Genomic DNA, 12,253 nt, shown 5'->3' with positions numbered 1-12,253 from the left:
TCCATATTTAATATGACCAACTATCATAAACCAATACCAAGGAGGTATGGCGATCGAGTCGGTTTATTTGTGTGTGTCTGAGGACAGGATACCGTCAAAACTACTACACGGATTTTAACAAAATTTTCACCACAGATGGATCTTAGGTCATGGACGATTCCATTAAATTTTGGAGATGACCTTGATCTGAATCCGGATTCTAGATCCAAATTTGCATTTTTTTTTCCATTATAAAGATAACACCAAAACTACTCGACGGATTTGGACGAAATTTCTACCACAGATAGATCTTAGGCCATGGACAACCCCATTAACTTTTGCCGGAGATTAGAAATCTCTGATTGTTCTTGTTACTAGTGTACCCGAGCCGTCAAAAATGACGTCTATATATTTAAATATGCACACACACGCTCAGATTGAGCCTTTCCGACCCCTTATCCCTCTCCTAATTACAACCCGGTGCTTCAGCGATTTTCGTAAGTGTAGTTTCCGAGTGTACTTATACTGGGTAACCCCTCTCACCAGGGTATGACGACTCCCTCTCCCCCTGGCTTGTGACAGTATATATATATATATATATATATATATATATATATATATATATATATATATATATATATATATATACACAGTATACTTCCTCATCCGGTAATAGTCCTCTGCAGAACAAAGGTCTCAGACATGTCCTTCCATCTGCGTCTGTGTATGGACTTTCTACGGAGATCACACTTGCAAACTTTCTTAGTTCGTCGATTCATCGTCTTCTCTTCCTTCCCCTGCTACTTTGGCAATCTCTAGGACACATTCTGTTATTCTTAATGTCCATCTGTTAACTCTCATGCTCGTTACATGTCCTGCCTATGTCCATATATTTTTCTTACATGTTAGAATATCCCCTACTTTATTTTGCTCTCGTATCCATGTTGCTCTTTTTCTGGCTCTTGGTGTTATTCCCTTCATTATTCTTTCCATAGCTCTTTGAGTTGTAAATAGCTTTTGCTCTAAAGCTTTAGTAGGTTCCAAGTTTCTAATGAACAAGTTAAAACTGGTATGGCCTACGGATTAAATACTTTTGTTTTTAGAGAGAAGGCCACTTTACCCTTTATAATCTCATTTTCTTTACCAAAAGCTCTCCATCCCATGCTTATCCTTCTTTTAATATGGGTCTCGTATCCTGTGGAAAAACTTACTGTTGGTCATAGGTACGTATGTTCATTAACAATCTATAAAGCTCCCTCCAAAACTCTTATCTGTTATCTTTGCATTTTCATTGAATATTATTTAAGCTGTATTCATTTATGTTCAGCCCTAAATTTCTGTTTTCTCTATTCAAATCTTCTATCATCTTCTATAACTCCTCCTTAAACATAGATAGGCCTATGTCATCTGCAAATCTAAAGTTGTTAAGGAATTCTCAATTAATATTAATTCCTAGTCTCCCAGTATAAATTCTTAACTTTATACAGGCATTCTGTAGATAGTTTATATATATGAATATATATATATACTTATATACATACATATATACTGTATAATATATATATTCAGCCAGACATATGCTCTTTATTTAGTAGGGGTGATTAAAGGGATGGAGTTAAACTTCACTTAACGAGCCGGCCAATTTCGACTCCAAAAAAACCGATCTGTTCTTCCCAGTATAAATTCGTAACTTCTATAGGCATTATGTGAATAATTTATATATATATATATATATATATATATATATATATATATATATATATATTCAGCCAGACACATGCTCTTTATTTTGTAGGGGGGGGGGGGTGATTAAATGAATGGAGTTATACTTCACTAAGAGAGCTGGCCAATTTCGACTCCATAAAAACCGATCTGTTCTTCCCAATATAAATTCGTGACTTCTATAGGCATTATGTGAATAATTCATTTATATATATATATATATATATATATATATATATACAAATATATATATATATATATATATATATATATATATATATATATATATATATATATATATATATATATATATATAGCTAGCCAGACACATGCTCTTTATTTTGTAGGGATGGTTAAAGGGATGGAGTTAAACTTGACTTACAGAGCAGGCCAATTTCGACTCCATAGAAAACCAATCTGTTCTTTTGAGAGGTACTTTAAAAACAAATATAAGGCTACATCATATCATCTCAGACTAAGATCCCTCTTAATGATAACAAAAGAAAAAAAAAATTACATACGAGTTTTGCAAAATCCTAAATGAATACTATAATATCTACGTTTGTAGACACTCGATCACACCTTCCTCTAAAGACAGAAAATAATTTGCATGAGTTGTAAATTGTCCTTTCTGCAACAGTGAAAATAAAATTTTGACAAACGATAACTAACAATCCTAATATTTAGTTTTCCTATCCAGTAATCATCGTATTTGCATCATTCAAGCGTTTAAACTTGTTACCGTTCCTTTTTAAATAGAAAAATAAAGTTTGATAGATTCGAAGATAAAATTGTAAACATTTTGTAATAATGCTCGCAAACGATAAACAACAATTTTTATTTGCATTTTTTGTTTCCAATAATTATTGTATTTTACTCATTCAAGTGTTTAAACTTTTACAATTACTTTTTGAAGACAAATAAAATTTAATAGATTCTATTTAGTTTTTCTTTCACTAATTATTGTATTCTAATCATTCAAGTGTTTAAATTGTTTTACCCCTACTTTAAAAAAAAAATAAAGTTTGATATATTCTATTTAGTTTTCCTTTCCAGTAATCATTGTATTTCAGTCATTTCAGTGTTTATACTTTTTTACCATTACTTTTAGAAAAAGGAAAATATAAAGTTAGATATATTCCAAGATAGAAATGTAAAATAAAAACACTATTTGAATATTTTGAAATCACAGGAAGGCAAACCTTCCTCAATGGTCCCTATGATTATTTGGAGACGTCGAGGAGATTACAGCGAAAGGGTTCCTCCTCCATTTGGAAGGATTACTCTGAGACGTCTCTCTCTCTCTCTCTCTCTCTCTCTCTCTCTCTCTCTCTCTCTCTCTCTCTCTCTCTCTCTCTCTCATCCTTGATGGCTTTTGACGAGGTCATGTTTACCATACTCTCAATTCATCCAACTGATCAGCATCCGCTTCGGAAGTTTGTCATTTATTTCGAAGATCGAGTTTCAGATTCGGAGCTGTTTCAAGTTATTTGGAGCATCGTCCTGTTACTTGTACTCTGAGACTTAAAACTATCTCAAAATTTATAATAACTCTCTCTCTCTCTCTCTCCTCTCTCTCTCTCTCTCTCTCTCTCTCTCTCTCTCTCTCTCTCTCTCTCTCTCTCTCTCTGTATATATATATAATATATATATATATATATATATATATATATATATATATAATTTAGTCACGCTGACCAGCATTGACAAACGTATGATTACTTAGTCTCTTCCTGTCCCTCGGGTAGGTGAGAGAGAAAGAGAGAGGGAGAGAGAGTAGTCATCCCCTAATGAGTGAGGGTACCCTGAAAGGTACACTCGGAAACCACATATCCCATAAATTGCTCAAACTGCCATGTTGTACTTAGAAAAGGGGAAGGGGGTGGGAAAAGTTGAATCTGTGTGCGCATATTTATCTAAATATTAACCGTAATTTTTGACGGGTTGTGTACACTTGTTCTTTTGTAATTTCCGTCTATTAAACATTTTCATCAATAGGTTTTATCTCAATTTTTATCTTTAACGTTGCCGTATATAATTAGTCTCAGGACTAATTTCTTACGAATGACAACTTATTCTATTTTTTGTGTGTGCGTGAAAATACAACAAATGCAAAAGAAATTTAACTGTAATAACCAATGTTATGCAATAAATGTACTGGAAGGATGAAAAATATGTTGAATGAAATATGAAAAAGAAGATTTTTTTTTTTTTGAGAATAAATATTACGACAAAACGAAATATAGAAAACCCTTGCTTTCACACACTATGTATTTCTAATGCAATGACGTCAGATGGGTACAAAATTTGTTGAGAGAGAGAGAGAGAGAGAGAGAGAGAGGAGAGAGAGGAGAGAGAGGAGAGAGAGAGAGAGAGAGAGAGAGAGGGGGGGGGGGTGGGTTTCGAAATACTAGGCTAATATAAACGGATCTAATAAACAATAACACAGAAAAAATAATAATTGAAAGCAATTGGCCAAAGCCTCTTCGTAACGGATGTAAGTACAGGAAAGGAGAAATGCAAGATCAAGGGATCAAAACAACTTGAATTGAACGAAAACTGAAATAAAAGAAGAGGGCGGAAAGGTTGAGAATGCTGATAGGAGAGTTGTTTTCTACGGAATGATTTTAATGCTTGAAATGCTGGGAAGGCGAAGCAATGTATTCTCCATATAAATGTTTACGTTCACATTTAATGTTGCGAAGCACTAGGGCTTTAAACATTTCACATTCTAACGATATCTCACTCTTTCATATGATTCTAACGAGTTCAAAATGTTCATGATATGCTTAAGAGAACATTAGTCTATATAAAGATCATGAAACATGAACCCCTTTCTGTTGTAGATTTGAAATATTCTGTACCAACCGTGTGTCACACGATCGTACATAGTTCATTTTGTGCTTGTATCTTCGCTCTCCCCTCGCACTTAAAAGAACCTGAAAAAAACATGTCTGTTTCTTCTCAATGGTAACGGTGTTGATTTTAAACATGAAAATTCTTGTTGCCTTGAACTTTTGTATATAAAGGAGAACGTTCTATAATAAACTCACTCAGTTGTTTTCATCCTGTCTTTGAGTCACAACCTTCTCTCTGCCCGTCACAATTCAATCTTGATCTGGGAAAAAATTTGGCGAATTAATGAAACTGGACAAAAATATCAAGTATAATTTCATCATTCAATTAGAGTAAACACAACCTTTTTTGAGGAGAACATGATAGAATCTTTGCAGGTTAGGACATTTCTTTTCCAAAATACGGAAGGACAGATAAAGAAAAGATGATGATGTAAAAAACTAAATCAAATAACTTAAAAAGTATGTGTGTATATATATATATATATATATATATATATATATATATATATATTATATATATATATATATATATATATATATTATATATATATAATATATATATATATATATATATATATATATATATATATATATATATATATATATATATAGTTTCAAAATTACTATCAAAAGTTGACTAGGACTAAAATTCTTAACAAATGCCAATTATACAAAGCTTTCCTTTAATTAAACTTTACCAAATCCGCCAAAAACAGCAATTTCAGCGACCCAGATCTCATACAGCTCTGATGAACAAAGAATGATAACTGCCACCAATCAGCCAGGTTTTTCTTCTACCCTTTTTCTGGCTCAATCTGAATTTCGAATGAGTTTCATTCCACTCTTGTGGGATTTTTGCCTCGGATTTCTGTTCGTTTTTAAGTCGCAAATGCCAGGGGATCTTGTTAATGAAGTCAAAAGATCAAAAGAGTTTTCCTGATTGTTTAGGTTCATGCAAAAAAACATTGATGACCACGTTAGAGTCTGACCGGGTAAGGTTTCTTTCACTTGCTCTACTTTTTATGTCATCTCCCGCCTGCATATTTAGGGCTTAAGTTTGCAAAACTTTAAAGAGATTTTCATAGGTAGCGTACATCATTTATATTCATCTACAAGTGGAAAAAAATGTATATACATGACCAAATAAGCAAAACCTGATAATTAAATTTATCGACGAAGGTCAATTACTTATGAAGATAAAAATTACCATTGCTTAAATTCATCAAAGAAATTATCTATTCCATCAAGAGACATAATAACTAGGTCATATATTGATAAAAGGAAGCTTTAGTCCAAAAAGGAATATATATATATATATATATATATATATAAATTTATATATATATATTATTATATATATGCAGTATATACATATATATATATATATATATATATTATATATACACACATATATATATATATATACACACACACATACTGTGTATATATATACATATATATATATATATATATATATATATATATATATATACACATGTACAGTATATTTATATATATATATATACATACATATATATATACAGTATATATATATATATACATATATATATATATATATATTTATATATATGTATATCTATATATATGTATATATATATTTATATATGTATATATGTGTATATATATATATATGTATATATTTATATATATATATACATTTATATATATAAATGTATATATATACATACATAAATATATATATATATATATATATATATATATATATATATATATATATATATATATATATATATGTACGAAGATTATTTCAGAATAAAGGCATATTCGCGAATCACCCAACTTTAAAATTATCTTTTAATTTCTATCGCTCATCGAAATATGATTCAAATAGTTCTTTGGAAATGGTTAAAGCATATATTACCCATAAATAATCCCCGTTGATCAATAGCAGAATTGCATTTCTAACAACAGATACCGAAAATTGCCAATGCATCTTTTCAATCATCATGCTTCAATGATTAGAAAAATACTATATTACAGCCAGAGCCGACTTCAAAAGGCAGGAAAATGTAAAAGTCCTTATATTTTGAGGCACCTTTGAGTGTAGGTAACATACCTCTAAATTTAAATGTAGAAGAGATTTATTCATAACAATGAATTGCTAATCTGTTCGCAAAATTTGCAGATGCTTTTGCAATAAAATAGATGACCAAACACCCTTGAAAAAAACGAGTCATTATTCAGAAATATTAATAAGCATTTATCACAACCACAGCGAATTATGACTCAATAATAAAAAAAAATTTACCATTTTTGGGACAAATAATTCTTTTCAAACGATTCCTCCTCGTATTAAAACATGATGGAACTGTGATGGATGCTATAGCTATTAATTATTCAACGGAAATTCATCCAAATGATGGTAAAAAAAAAAGTCCTCTCTCTCTCTCTCTCTCTCTCTCTCTCTCTCTCTCTCTCTCTCTCTCTCTCTCTCTCTCTCTCTCTCAACAAGCGGTCTCACACAGCAAAATCTTCCCCTCGCAAATTTTTGTAGAGTTGCTGTATCTGTCAATAATAGTAAGCGATTGGGAATCTGAACTTGACCTTTGACCTTTCAAGGTATTGGTTAAAGGTCATGATATCCCTTTGAAACTCATATATGGTTTTTATCTGTCAATAATATTAACCATGTGTGTATCTACACTCTTTTGAGTTATGGCGCTCTGATATTCAGCGACCTTGCAAATTCGTCGCCCATGAACCTTCACCTAACCAATCCTCAGAACTAAGCATTTTCACTATTTTGATATATAAAATACTACTTTCGACAACGGAAATTGATGAATTTGGTTTGGTTTTAAGTAAATAATAAAAAAAATGGACGGATTTATAGTAAAGAAATCTATTCTGAGCTTTCGGGTGACTGTGGTATGACCTTAGCCCTACGAGGTTCAATTTTTAAAATGGAGTCTATCGTGTGTTATAGTGCACCTCTCCTGAAAATATCAAGTGCATCCCTCAAGTAGTTTTTCCGTAAAGATGCTGATAAAGAAACAAACAAACAGGCACATATACTCTTTCCGTAAAGTTGCTAACAAAGGAATAAACAAACTCATTCACAGACAGAAAAAGAAATCTACCAAAAACAATACAGGGTAACAATGAAGCCCCTACCCAGAATCACAGAAGTTCTACCCTTACTCTCCTCCTAATTGTTCACTGAAATGAAAATAAACAAGCAACTCTGAGCCAAATCTCTCCATCCATTATTAAGCTAATTGAGATGTTATCCTCAGATGCATCTCGCTACGTAACTGCCAGATCCCTCGTTTGAAGACTTTGAAGTGATACGTTAAGGTGATAATCACCAGGGTCTGTGAGGGAAGTCTGCTCATCGTTCACCCTCGTTATCACCATTAAAGCAAGATTGAATCTTGCAAGACAGAATCAAAGATCTTTGTTATTTCTGATTGCTGACTTTATATATGTAATTTACTTATTGCAACTTTTTTCAAGTATTGTAGAGGGTGATGTTGTTTCAACTTTGCATCTGAATGGATCAAATAATATTCATGGTGGAAATTATAACTAATAATAATTCAATTCTGCTTTCACATTTTCAATACCCACGTCCCAATAGGAAAATAAGAACTGAATGTACTATCTACTCTAGACGCATGGCTATGAAAATACAATTTCTTTTCTACTTTTTTAATAGCAAATTCATGAGAAAACAAAAAATGATGCAAGATAACGTAAATTCTGCGCTTTGTGTTCTCTATTCTAACTTTAAGTTCTTTACAAATATGTTCGTCATTTCATGAACCACATTACTGGATGAAACTCTACCCAATCGAATGACCATTTTCTTCCTTTTCTGCCTTTTTCTTTATGTTTTTGAAATGTTCCATTGGCGTTTCTCATATTAAAACTTTTTTAATAAAATTGAAAAGCAAAAAGCATCGTTGTATTTGTGATTTTTATAGAGTTATAAGATGAAATAAATAATCGGGAGGGGGAACAGGTGTCATATTCATTACATACACAAATGGTCAAAAAAAAAAAAAAAAAAAAAAAAAAAAAAAAAAAACCTTTCCTGCCTGTACAAGCTCAATTTTTTTGTCCTTAAATTAGGACGATCCAGTTGCAAGGATACTTAAGGATTCATTAGGTAATGACCTGCCAAGTTAAATGTCTCCACCGACTGAGACAAACTCGTCAAGGCCACCTGGACAAAGACAAATGCGGAGAATATCTCTTTTTAACTCTTGGTAATTAAATGATCTCTGGATTTGTTCTCTCACACTTATATTCACACGACTTCTTTCATCTTATCTTTAACCGTTGTCATTAACAGATATATTTACGGGCAATGAAAAAGCTTTTGGTAAACAAAATGAGTTTATAAAATGTAAAACACCCCTTTCTCTAAACTATAAACTTATGCATCAGAAACTTGCAGCCTTGCTAAAGCCTTAGACATAAGGTAGTTACAACTCAAAGAGCTATGGAAAGAATAATGATGGACATAACAATAAAAGAAAAAGAGCAACATGGATAAGAGAACATACTAAAGTAGAGGATATTCTTACATCATGTAACAAAAAGAAAAGGACATGGGCAGGCCATATAATGAGAGTGACAGATAATAGATGGACATTAAAAATAACAGAATCTGTCCCAAGAGATTGGAGAAGAAGCAAGGGAAGGAAAAGACAATAGATTGAAAAGCTATGAAAATTTGCGGGTATAGACTCGCATAGAAAGACATTAAACAGACGCGAGAGGAAATACAATATGTCATATCTGAGGCCTTCGTTCTGCAATGGCCTAGTTAAGGCTAATGAGGATGATGATGTTTGTAGCTTCCAAAGTCTTGATTGAAATATGACATGATACTACTATTAACATGCTCTCTCTCTCTCTCTCTCTCTCTCTCTCTCTCTCTCTCTCTCTCTCTCTCTCTCTCCTCTCTCTCTCTCTCTCTCTCTCTCTCTCTCTCTTAAAATGTTACCCACAGAAAATGTGACATATGGAAACTTTAGCATAACAAGACAAGGGCAATTTAGTCCCCTTTTGTGGTAAATCATCTCTGAACTTGACCCCAAGGCGAACTATTACGTAAAAATTCCTTAATGACAAAGTAAAGCTAATTACTCTCAAAATAAATAACAAACTTCAATAAAATCCGTATGAACTTTTCCTAATTATTTCAAGGTGAATATGAGAAGGTAACTAAGCACTTTTGACGGGTATACATAAATAAGTACATTTTCAATCTGAAATAGGGAGTGGAACGTTACCTTAGAAAATGGTCTGGTACATAACGTTCACCTCCAATACATATATATCTAGCAAACGTTGAATATCTGCGACTTTCTTTTTGTTTATCCCAAATGAATCGCCCTTCTCTATTGAGGAGGGGTAGCTGTCATATTCATGACGGTTCTGTCTTCTCTTGACACACCTGAACGCCACTCTGGGAGAGCGGGTAAGTGGCAGTAGCATCTATTTCCAGGCTCTATGACAACAGATACAAACCTTAAGGTTTTTTTTTCTTTTTTTTTTATTAGAGCGTGAGATTGGAACTGATATTCCTGACAGCCTTGAGAATTTTCAGTAACGTTTCCAACTTCACTTTTGCCTCATAGGTATCGTTATTAAGGTACACAATAGGCATTGCTTAAAGTTGAAGGTCTTGGCGGCGTTCCTTCGCCCAGCCCCGCGTCCCCTCCCCAAGACACACTTGATTTATATCATTCTACTTTACCTCCATTCTTGCTCCCTTTCTTCCATACCGCTTTGCAACCTCCTTTAACTTTTTCCTCATAGTGAAACTAAGGATTGTACCCTAAATACTCTTAGGAGGGGAATGGCATCACACACCCAGGGATGGGCTATATAGCCCAAATCCATAAATACAATCCAATTCTCTTAGTGAATTCAAAGACTTTCTTTGTAAACATTGAGTTGAAGTGACTGAAGAAGTCTATCTAAATGCTATTGTGTTATATCGGCTACTAGATAATTGAATTAATATCTGATTCTATTTCTCATCATTTACTATCATGTTAAGCAATTATTATTCCTTGATAATCTTTCCTCCTAGATATTTTCTATAAAATAGCGTTTACCTTCACCAGAGTCAATGATTATCGCAACTAATTGGTTCGAATGGTATTTTTCTAATGTCTACTCCAATTAACACTAATGGGCTCTGAATGGCCATCCTTCAGGTTGCAGTGCTTGAGTTTATACAAAAATTCATAAACTCAATTCAATTCCATTGACAAAGTTTGTATATAACTTTGATTATGCATACTATAAATCAATTCTAAGCTTTGGAGCTTACTAGCTTAACTACAAAGACAGCAAACGGTTTATAACATCACTTGAAATTTACTTTAGAAACATTAAGTGCTTTAAAGGCCACTCATGAATGGCAGAGGCAAGGGACAGTGACAATGCCCTAGCTAGCAGGACAATACCATAGAGACTGACCATATATACATATTATGACCAGTGGCCAAGGACCCTCTCCACCCAAGTTAGGAGCAGGAAGGGTCAAGCAATGACTGCTGATGACCCAATATGTATACCTACATTCTCCTCCAAAACGCCCCCATCTTTCGCTAAAAAGGATGGTGAGGTTGTAGACACTAAAGAAACTTACAGTTTCAGTGGGACTTGTATCCCATTCCGGCGATCCCTAGGCAGGGACGTTTCCAATAGGCCACCGACACTATTAGCTGAACAAACTTCATTATCATAAAAATGGCTTAGTTGGTTTGGTATTAGCATAACCGACTAGTTAGTTTGACATTAGCTTCAGTTTAGTGTGTGTACTCGAATAACATCTTTTTACTAGTTTACATGACCTGTCAAAAAGTGACAGCTAAATTTTTCAGTAGATATGCACACACACAGATCCCCATCTCACCAGGGTATGACAACTCCCTCTCCCCTTTCCCGAGGGGCGGAGAGAGCAGACACTTGCTCCTTATTATGTAAGAGGATATTATCATACATTCATTGACTATTCGATGTAGAATGTGCAGTTGGACGCAGGAATTCCTGGCACACCTCATTTTGAGGAAGTACACACTGTCACACCCTTACTGCATGGCGAGTTCGTGTTGGTATCGCTGCCAACCATCAGCGCCATCTCTCCCCTACACTATCTGTTTGGTTACTAGCCGCACAGTAGGGGTGTGACAAGGAGCACGAATCAATTGACATTAATGAAACAGTAATAAGTCATGGGATTTTCTTAATATGAATATGTTCCCTTTGAAGAAACTCTAAACCTTTCTTCCAAAGAGAATTTCCAATCCATCCCATTAGTGGAATTGTAATTAACGCAAATCTATGAAATTCATATCTAGAAATATACAAACTGGATTATTTCATATGTGATGTAATTACTTCAATGTAAATAAAAATAATGTTCTGGAAATCATTTTAGTAAAGTTGATCTCTCTCTCTCTCTCTCTCTCTCTCTCTCTCTCTCTCTCTCTCTCTCTCTCTCTCTCTCTCTCTCATATACATATGTACAACATATAAACAAATACATATGTATGTATGTATGTAGATATATATATATATATATATATATATATATATATATATATATATATATATATATATATATATATATAGTATATATATATACATTTATATAACATACAAACAGAGGGATAGAGAGACATATA

The sequence above is a fragment of the Palaemon carinicauda genome, chromosome 33 (assembly GCF_036898095.1).
Source record: "Palaemon carinicauda isolate YSFRI2023 chromosome 33, ASM3689809v2, whole genome shotgun sequence".
Taxonomy (NCBI): Eukaryota; Metazoa; Arthropoda; class Malacostraca; order Decapoda; family Palaemonidae; genus Palaemon; species Palaemon carinicauda.
The sequence above is the reverse complement of the archived record's forward strand: the minus strand, read 5'-3'. Positions refer to the sequence as shown.